This window comes from Doryrhamphus excisus, chromosome 6 (assembly GCF_030265055.1).
Source record: "Doryrhamphus excisus isolate RoL2022-K1 chromosome 6, RoL_Dexc_1.0, whole genome shotgun sequence".
Lineage (NCBI taxonomy): Eukaryota > Metazoa > Chordata > Actinopteri > Syngnathiformes > Syngnathidae > Doryrhamphus > Doryrhamphus excisus.
In genome coordinates, this window is record NC_080471.1 from 6315909 (window position 1) to 6326307 (window position 10399).

A 10399-nucleotide genomic window follows, 5' to 3' on the forward strand; every position below is an offset into this window, starting at 1 on the left:
GTGCGCTTCTGCGAGGTGGCCGCCGGCCGGCTCAGGTAGGAAGTTTCTCTCATCCCTCTCCGCCTCTTTGACTTCCAATGGAGGCACCGACTTTTAATGGTTTGTAACACATGGCAGTTTAGTTACTCACATGTGACGTCATCATTGTTGTGTGAGTGGTGGAGCATGGCCAAAGGGACAGGTCATTAGGTGCACCTTCACAGTGATGTGATGGCCTTACCTACATGATAATAACGAACCTTTGTTGTCATGCCAAAACCGCTAATGCAAGATGTCCAAAGTGCGGCCTGGGGGCCATTTATGGCCCACAGCTATTTTTTGTTAAATTGACATGAATAAAGTCAAAAGAAAGTCAAAATATTAAAAGAACGTTGCAAGTCCTCATTTCAGAAGCATAAAGTTGAACTGTTAAAGAAAAAGTACATAAAAAATATAATGAGAAACTAAACGACAAAGCTGTAATTTTTGCATTAGTTTGCAGAAAACGTTATGCTACGAGAATAAAGCAAAAATATAATTGGAATAACCTAAAAACAAACAATAGCACAAATGGAAAAAACTGCTGTCATTTTATAAGAATAACATCTAAATAAAAAAGTTTTATATTTCGAGGGAAAATGTCATTTTAGTAGCATACACTTTAAATATTAAAGAAATTCAGTATTTTTTTTTAAAGTTGTGGCATGAGAAACAAAACTAAAGGAAGCTGGGGAATATTAGATTGGGTAAAATGTGGTCACCAGGAAGCTGAGGTGTTGCCGGGTGATGGTGGAGTGTGTCCAAACTCTGCCGTCTTGGCTCTATCAAGCTGCACTGTGGAGGAGCTTATGCAGCTTTCAGACTGGCATTGCATGGCAATACTTATGTACAATCGGAGGTGCACACAGAAGATATTTAAAGCAAGAAACACCACTACTTGATATATTTATCAAGTATAGTGGTGTTTCTTGATAAATATAACGACCATGTCTACATGTGAGGTGTGTTGTGAAGTGTCGAACATAAACAAGCGTAAATAGAACCGTTTGGTGATTAAAGGTGCAGACAGGTCTGAACATGTACTTGTTTTGATCTGACAAATCTTAAGTAACTTTCATCAAATGTAGAATTACTTACAACGTCTCCTTGGCTGCTGACGCTGGTAACTCCAAAGGAGTCAAGGATTGCAGTGTGTGTAAAGGCCCTTAATGTGTGGTTCCAACAATGCTTTGCACACCGTCACTTCCATATTACTGTATTATCATTCATATTGTGATGCCATAGCTCACGATGGGATTGGCTTCTGGCTGCCCTGTTCTGATTTACTTCTAACAAGAAATTGTGTTGTATTTTAATCTCATAACACGAGATCTCGTGACACCCCTACTGAAAGGATAAAACAGTACCAGGGGTGAGGGGTGAAATATGAAATGTGCAATGCTGTGTTTGCTGGGTACGTATATCCAGTGTCATTTCTGGGAATCAGGGTAGTGGTGTGGGAGTGAGGGGGTCATAAATGGAATCAGACTGGTGCTGTTGCAGCTTTTGAGGGCATCTCAGAGCTCACAGCTAGACAAGCCATCACTAAGATTCCATGTTTGTGATCCATGTGATCCGTCGCTGAGGAACCTGACTGAATTTAGCATAATCCCAAAATCAACCCTCAACAGAATTCATGGTGTTGTAATGTTGTAATCTCACACTAAGCCATGTTTCCACCGTCACTAATCTGACTGTGAGATGGTCTCTCTGCCTCCCAGATGTGGCGGTGGCCGGCGCTCTGCAGGATGGAGACAAATGGTCGCTTCCACCACCACTTCCAGCATCCGTGGTCACGCCTCCTCGTGGCCTACCTCGTCATCTTCTTCAACTTCCTCATCTTCGCCGAGGACCCTGTGTCCCACAGTCAGACAGGCGCGCATAGCCGTGGTGGGCCACTGCTACTCCTTCCTCTTAAACAAGTACCCCGGGGGTGGATGGAGCGTCCTCAAGGTGACATGCTGCATCCTATTCCACCAACTCCTCTTTGGTAAGTCATGCGCAGCAATTCAGTGGAATGTACAAAGAGAAGTTTTCAAAAGTGCAAACGTTTTCATGACAGCAAATGGTCAATCATGTAGAATTTACTGCATTACACCAAAAAAAAAACCCAATACACATGTCCCAATACATTTGTAGATCAGGGGTGTCCAAACGTTTCCCAGTGAAGGTCAAATGATTCGTATTTTTGAAATGCCCATGAAACCACAATGGCATGTATCCTGATGTTATGTGTTGGAGAGTGTCTTATGATGCAGGATAGACAAAGTGGAACCCCGGACTAACCTGGTGTCGGCTCACATCTGATCTGTGTAGTGCAGCTCTGTCTGAAAGAATCCGTTTGGGGTCTTTTTTTTTTCGGGTACCACAAACACCAGAGCACTCTCATATCATATCATCATCATATAAATACAAGTAATTGATAATAGTGACAGTGACGAAATGAAAATGAGCATAGCAGGTCCCCTTTGATGTTCTATTTGTTCAGCAGTGGTTTTGGTCTTGGAATCCTGCCATTCAGGCCGGTGTCTTGCCCAGTGTCTTGCCCAGTGTCTTGCCCAGTGTCTTTCCATGAACACTGACCTTAACTGAGGCAAGTGAGCCCTGCAGTTCTTTGGCCGTTGTTGTGGGGTCTTTTGCGACCTTTTGGATGAGTGGTCACTGGGCTCTTGTGATCATTTTGGTTGGCCAGCCACTCTTGGGAAAGTTCACCACTGTTCCAAAGCTTTCGAAATAGAGTCATGACATTTTCCAAACTTGCCAGATCAAAACTCATACCTTACACAAGGATTGAGGAAGATGGAGAATTTTCCCCAAAAAGTGCTGTTTTCCTTCAAATAAACTTTGTCATTTTCTTTTGGTAATATTATGACTTTATTCCCATGATATTATATATAAATTTTTTTTTTTACAAATGAGACATTTATTGTTTTTTAAATAAGAACGTAATTTTTTAACTTAAAAAAAAATGCTTGTCATTATACTCTCATTCCGATTCCGAATCAAACCTGATTCTGAGTGAGACTTATTTTAATTCTATGCTATTAAAATAACATTATTTTTCCTCATGATATTAGTTTATTCGTGGAAAACTGCAACTTTTTCTGAAGTTAGAATACAACACTTTTTTCTTAATATTTTTATTTTATTGTGGTTAAATTCCAGCGGTTCTGCTGTTTTTTTTGCCGCATCCTAATTTCCCCAAATTGCAACTTTATTTTATTTTGCAAGTTTCTTGTAATATTCCAACTTTTAAAAAATAACTTCTTTATTATTTCAACTCGATGCTACAAAATGGCATTACGTTTCCTCATTGTTACATTATTTTTTATAAAATTACAACTTTTTTGTGTTAGACTTTTTTCTCGTATTATTTTGGCTTTATTCTTGTAAAATTGCTGCTGATATTTCCATTATGTTGTTAGGGTTAGGGTTTGTTGTTATTTTTTTTAATACATTTTTTTAGTGTTCTAGTTAAATTATATTTTTACAATGTGCCGCTGACCAATAAAAAAAATTACGCGAGCTGCAGTTTCTGTTCTCCCCCGTTCCCCTCTGATTTCAGATTTACAATGACAGTAACAATTATTAGATTAGTTTAAGCCCTGGCTCCAGATCTCCCGCTTCTCTCTTCAATTGCCATTGTTCATTCAAGACAAAATCCAAGTTGAATCCCTAAATAAGCTGCACACGTATCCAACACTTTTAAAGTATAAAATGTTTTGCTCATCCTCTGGAATGAAAGAAAGTACAAGATCGGTTTAGAAGTTCTCTCTTTCGTGTTTCACAGCAACTGCGGTGCGTCTCTAGACCAAACAACGTGGCTGGTCTCACCACAGTTTTGTATACCTTTCCTTTCATTTCATGGTGTTACACCCCTAGAATAAAGTCATAATATCTAGAAAGAAAATTTACTAAAAATATTAATGAAGAAAGTTCATATACTAATAATAAAACAGCCAAAATGGGGGAAATAGAGCAAAGAACGAAGTTGATACTAATAATAGTCTTATTCACTTATGACAAAGCTGAGATGCATTGTTTTCCTGCAATATGTATAACGTCTTAGCATATCTACATGTGTTGCTAAATATGAAAGTGGCCACGTTGCATCCTTTCCTTTTTCACTATGTGGCCCTTGCTGGAAAAGTTGGGACACCAACTGGGACCCCCCCCCCCGTAGATGGTTATAGCCCGCAGAATGCCATCTGTGTTCTGTCGTGTGTTAGTGTGCCATGCAAAGATGGCCTCTGTTAGGTCATGTAATGCTCAAGTGGAGTGTGTGTGTGTGTGTGTACACAGTGGGTGTGGAGACACCCCTTTTTTGAGTCGTGATGATTTCACTGATGACTGCTTCGAAGGAATACCTTTACAGGAAGTATTTGTCTTGAAAGTACGGTGTAAACTCATTTTGAGAAAGAATGCTATTCTGCCGGCTGAATAATACTGGTGCCTTGAAGTATAAATGGCATGAAATTTACATTCAATAATCAATCAATCATAATAAATACAATAATAATACAATAAAAATCATAATTGCAACTTGTACCTTTAAAGGTATTTAAGCAAACGTGATGAATCTTTCAGTCTGGCCATCTCTTGTCTCAAATTCAGGCTAGCTGTGTTTTGTTGGGGGAGATGGTCATTAAGATGCCAAAGAAAGCCAGAGTTCAAATTTCATTTGAACATGCATCAGATTCCAATTGAGTGCATCCCATAATCAGTTCCCAGTTCCACATGTCCAAAAGGAGTAGGAAGAATCAAAGCTTATTAAATCCTACCCCTCCATCTGGTACTTTTACAATCACTAACTGTTACCTGCCTTTCTGATATCATTTGTAAAATTGTTTTTATGTCTTTTTTTTTTGAATTTTTTTATTGATGTATTTTTTTTTGGACACATACCGAAGTAGGAGGTGATATGACCATATAATGACATACACTTTGGCGTTGTACGCACACTCCCATTTTTGTTCTTCTAGATCAGGGGTGGGCAAACTTTTTGACTCCCGGGCCGCATTGATTTAATAAAATTGACGGGGGGGGGGCAGACTGTATAGTATTTTACACGTGACAGTCCATTTGTACACGTATATTTTTACACATATTTTACACGTAAAAGTGTCATGTAGTCTGCTATATGTGCACTTTGAGATCATTTATTTGATGTAAAGTGCATTATGAATTGATTGTGATTATTGTTATCATTATTATTATATTAATAATGATAAATATAAATTATATTAATAATTTTTATTCATAATTTTATTAATAATGATTGATACTTGGCGGGCCGGATGTGGCCCCCGGGCCGTAGTTTGCCCACCCCTGTTCTAGATCCTTCTTGAAAGCGTTGACTCTGTCCTCTGAACGTAGTCTTTGGTCAGTCTTTCCGTTGGTCGTTTTGTTATAATGATAATTGTAAATTGTGAACACTGGAAGATGATCACTTTGATTAGCAGGCCACTAGTGGTTTTGCTATCAAAGTCATTGGTGAATATATTGTCGATTAGAGTGACACAATGGTCTGGTATTCTACTTGATCTGGTCATTTTGGGAAGAAACTCAAGCTGTACATTGTATCCATAAAATCATCAATTACCTTGTTCTTGTGTGGATTCAGCAGATCAATATCGAAGTCTCCACATATGAAAATAGTTTTTTGATTGTTATCCGAAAAGGTTGTTTTGATCCAATCCTCTAACATTTCTATCCTTGAGTGTGGCGTTCTGTATAAACAACGTATGTACACGTTTTTGCTTTGTTCTGTACAGATTGTTATGTTGTTATTGTTATGCATGCTAAATATTGTCAATAGCAATTGCCATATTCTTTAGCACTTTGTAATGTAGTCGTTTGTCCACATACAGGGCCACTCCTCCTCCCCTTGTGTTGTTCCTGTTGATGCAGGTCATCTCATAACCTTCCAACTCAAAGTCCGTGCCTTTATCCTCGTTCAGCCAGGTTTCCCAAATTGCCATTACTTTGAAAGGTTCCTTGAACACATTCAGATATTGTTTGATGTTGTCATAGTTTGCATACATGCTTCTGCAGTTTATATATATGATTGACAACTTGTTGTCAATATTTAAATTATCATTGTGTTCTGTCATTGCTTATCATTGCTCATCTGTATAATAATGACAATGTCAATTCTCATATGTATATGAGAAAAAACATTTGTGTCCGGATCTGTGTCCTTTTCCAATTCCAATTGTTTGTGATTTGCCAAGCCAAAGGTGTCCAATTGCAGATCTTCTTGTGCCATAATGGTGATGTTTAAGCCATTTTCCATTTTCAAGTTGGGGTCATGTTTGGGGTCATATTTTTGACAACGAGCACACTGACTTCCGGTCCTCCATTGAACTTGATGAAAATGTTGCAGTTGGAACCCCAAGTAGCTTGGATCCTTTCCTGCTTTCTCAGGTCACGTGCCTTCTTTGCGATTTCAGCATCAGGTGGTCATTCATGTCGACATTTGTAGACATCATTCATGTAGATATTTGTGGTTAGAACAGGGGTGGGCAAACTACGGCCCGGGGGCCACATCCGGCCCGCCAAGTGTTTGAATACGGCCCGTCCGTTCTTTCCAAAGTATTTCATTTAAACTCAACATACGAACTGGCATCGTGGCTTGAGCCAACCTTTTGATGGTTGTATCAATTTTGTTATTTGATGTGGTCTGTTGTTTACAAAGTGCTCCTGAAAAAAGGGACACAAGCATAATGATGATAATAATAATAATAATACATTTAAAAATATTTAAATACAAAATATTTAAATATAAAATATTTAAATATAAAATTTTTAAATATAAATATAAAATAATAAATAATAATAGCAGATTGCATGACACTTTTACAGATACAATAATACCAGGTGGACTGTTACGTGTAAAATATATAGTCTGCCCCCCCCCCCCCCCCCCCCCCCCCGTTTTGTTAAATCAATGCGGCCTGTGAGTCAAAAAGTTTGCCCACCCCTGGGTTAGAATGATGCTACAGTATATAATAAAAAGAGACTGGCAGAACAGCAATGTATTCCTCAAATTACGGAGACATGAGAAGAAAGTAAAATACATCATTTATGAAGAAGGGAGGAATTAAAATAGGTTATCATGGCGTGAAGATGGAAAGAAGACATAATTGTGAGCAGCAGACAATTTCAGACTCAGCGGGAGGCTTTTAATGCTGTCAGTTAATTAAAATGTGGGGCGTCAGTCAGCCATTTAAAATGTGATTAGAAAGTGATCAAAAATGGCTGTGTGTGGATTCCAGCAGGGTGACTCCCCCAATTACAGCATCTTATTGGTGTATGGTGCGTGTTCTTACCACTAGATGGCGACCTTGCTCGGTCTTTACAGTGTTTTTTTGACTAAAGTGACTAAAAGGCAAGGAAAAGAACGATGTGTGTTTTTTGTCTGCGGTCACATTTCTCACACGTTAGGTGCCCAGGAATGACTGATCCCCCAGTTTGGATAGCAGCCAGGAATGATCAGAGTACTTGCTGTCTTGAAAGGCATGAGGATACAGGAGACATCCATTGATTTAAAAAATAAAATAAAATACAGTCTCATCTGCAGATGTACACCATGCACATACCTCTGACCAAAGCAAAGGCTCATTGGCAGCTGAAGCAATTAAGTTCATCCATGCAAGTGAATTCAATTATGTAACTGTGATGAGCCCTGAAATACCACGGTGGAAGAAGTATGGTCCGGGCTCAACGCCGGCCAATCCTGCCTGTGGCAAATGACGGCAACAAAAAAAACATATATATACTTAAATGGGTGGAACAACAAGGCCGCCAGCCACGACAAAGATGGCCGCTTTTGGCATCAAAGCCTCAAAGATGTGTATGGATGCAATATGTAAAATAGTTGAACAGCTGAGCTTGGCGGAATGAATAACCTTGAAGCGTCGGACTCGCTATGCTGATTATTAACTCATGCAAATGGCAGTAGAACATTGTCAGCGAGGGCGAAATGAGGTCATTTAAAACGTTTACACCTGGGGGGGTCCAAACGTTTTTACAGCCAGGGCCACATTGTGAAAAATGAAAGGAGGATATTTAGTAAATATATACATTTCCAGAAAATACCATCATCTTATTGTGGTGGAGGGCCTGGAGTGATCCTTGGGACTAGGTTGTCCGGGTCTATATGCCCCTGGTATGGTCTCCTGAAGAGGAGGGATGACAGGCGAATGCCTGATGGTCGGGCCTTCATCCATGGGGCCCAGACGGTTCTAGCCCGAAAAGCCATGCGGGATCTCCCCCCATGGACCCATCACCTGCATGGACACGCGCATGGTTCTGGTGAAATGTGTTTTGGGTGGTGGTTGAGGGCGGGCGCCTGGGCAGGCTGCCTGTCGTCAGTGGTGGAGTCTAGTTCTTGGGACATGGAATGCCCCATGGTTCTGGAACCAAACTCCTCAAGAGGGGCTGGACCTGGTTTTACTCTGGAGTTGCTGCAGGGGAGATGGAGGGCTTATTCATGAACAAGCCGTGCTGGAGGGTCATTTCCAGGGTTGGGCATCGTTTGAATTTGAGCAATTCTGATTCCTTGTTTTGAGTCAGTTTCCAAACGATTCTCAATGCCGATACTTTGCCGAGGGACGGTCATAAAAAGTTGGCTACAGCTAGCCTGCGCTGGATTATTCCCTTTCTTGGCCTCTGCTAACCGCATGTTAGTTTGCTACTGTTTTGCTCACCTCTGTTTTCAGTCCAGTCGCCCATCCAGCTTCCACGGTAGTGACCTCAATTGGTTCACTTTGTGTTCTGTTTTTTCTCTCGCACCGCGGCCCTCTGTTCTTGTTTTGTCCCCCTGGTGCTCATCGCCATTAAAACCTGTTGAACTGCTTGAACTCTCCCAGTCCGTGTCTGCATCCTGGGATCCATTCACCTAACTCACACTCCTGACACATTTATTGACTTTCCCGAGTGTCAGTGGGTCCCACATAGCAACAGCGCTATCGTTGTTGCTAGGGAGCCATATATCCGACTGCCAACTTGAAATGAACAGCGATGGAGATGAACATCCAGCACCCAACGTGAAACATTAACTTGACCATGGTAAAGCCAATTACCAAAGTAAAGTGAATAGAGTAACACGGCGTCTGGTCAACTTCCTGGCTAAAGCTAGCATTTAGTAGCTGGATATTTGAATTGGCCACCGTATTCACAGTATCAAGTATTTGTTTGCTGCTTCAATGCTGGTATAAGATCAACCTCATTCGTTGTTTCGCTTACCTGATTGGTCGAAAGAAGTCTGGCGTAGCCAGTCAAAAACGGGGTGAAAAGTCCGTTGTAGCGTGTCATAAATCATTCTTTCATCCTTTTTTGCGCAATCCTTTGTGCAAGGATGCGGGTTCATTCCGGGTTCAATCCGGGTGAATCTGAATGTCAGAACCTGTTCCAATCGATGTTTGATGCCCAACCTGAGTCATTTCTGTTGTTGTTTCAGAAGAGGTTGGGAAACAACCTCTCTACCACCTGAGCCATACCGCCCGTATTTGTCATGACGTTATATATACATACATATATATATGTGTGTGTGTATATATATATATATATATATATATGTATATATATGTATATATATATATGTATATATATATATGTATATGTATGTATATATATGTATGTATATGTATGTATATGTATATATATGTATATACAGTCCCTGACAAAAGTCTTGTCGCTTATCCAAGTTGTAGGAACAACAAATAATAACTTGACTTGTAGTTGCTCAATTGGAATCAGGAATGACTTATATGAAAGGCAAAGCCCTCTAGATTATGCTTTTTATATAAAAATAAAGTTTTGTACCATTCATTGAGTTTTATCATTTAATTAGGACATAAAGGTCAGATTTTGCTTGGACAAAAGTCTTGTCGCATACAAAAAAATGTAGAAATAATACATATACTTAATGTTGAATACACAAATATGCTACAATAACATCAGAACATAAAGTCATTGTACCTTGGAAAAAAGAATTAATATTGTGTATGGCTTCCATGAGCTTGGAGGACTGCATCCATACGTCTTGGCAATGACTCAAATAACTCATCTGGAATGGCCAAGAAAGCAGTCTTGCAGGACTCCCAGAGTTCATCAGGATTTTTCGGCTTCATCTTCCAAGCCTCCTCCTTCATCTTACCCCAGACATGCTCAATAATGTTCATGTCTGGCGACTGGGCTGGCCAGTCCTGGAGCACCTTGACCTTCTTGGCTTTCAGGAACTTGGATGTGGAGGCTGAAGTATGAGAAGGAGCGCCATCCTGCTGCAGAATTTGCCCTTTCTTATGGTTTGGAATGTAATGGGCAGCGAGAATTTCTTGATATTTCAGGCTGTTGATGTTGCCATCCACTCTGCAGA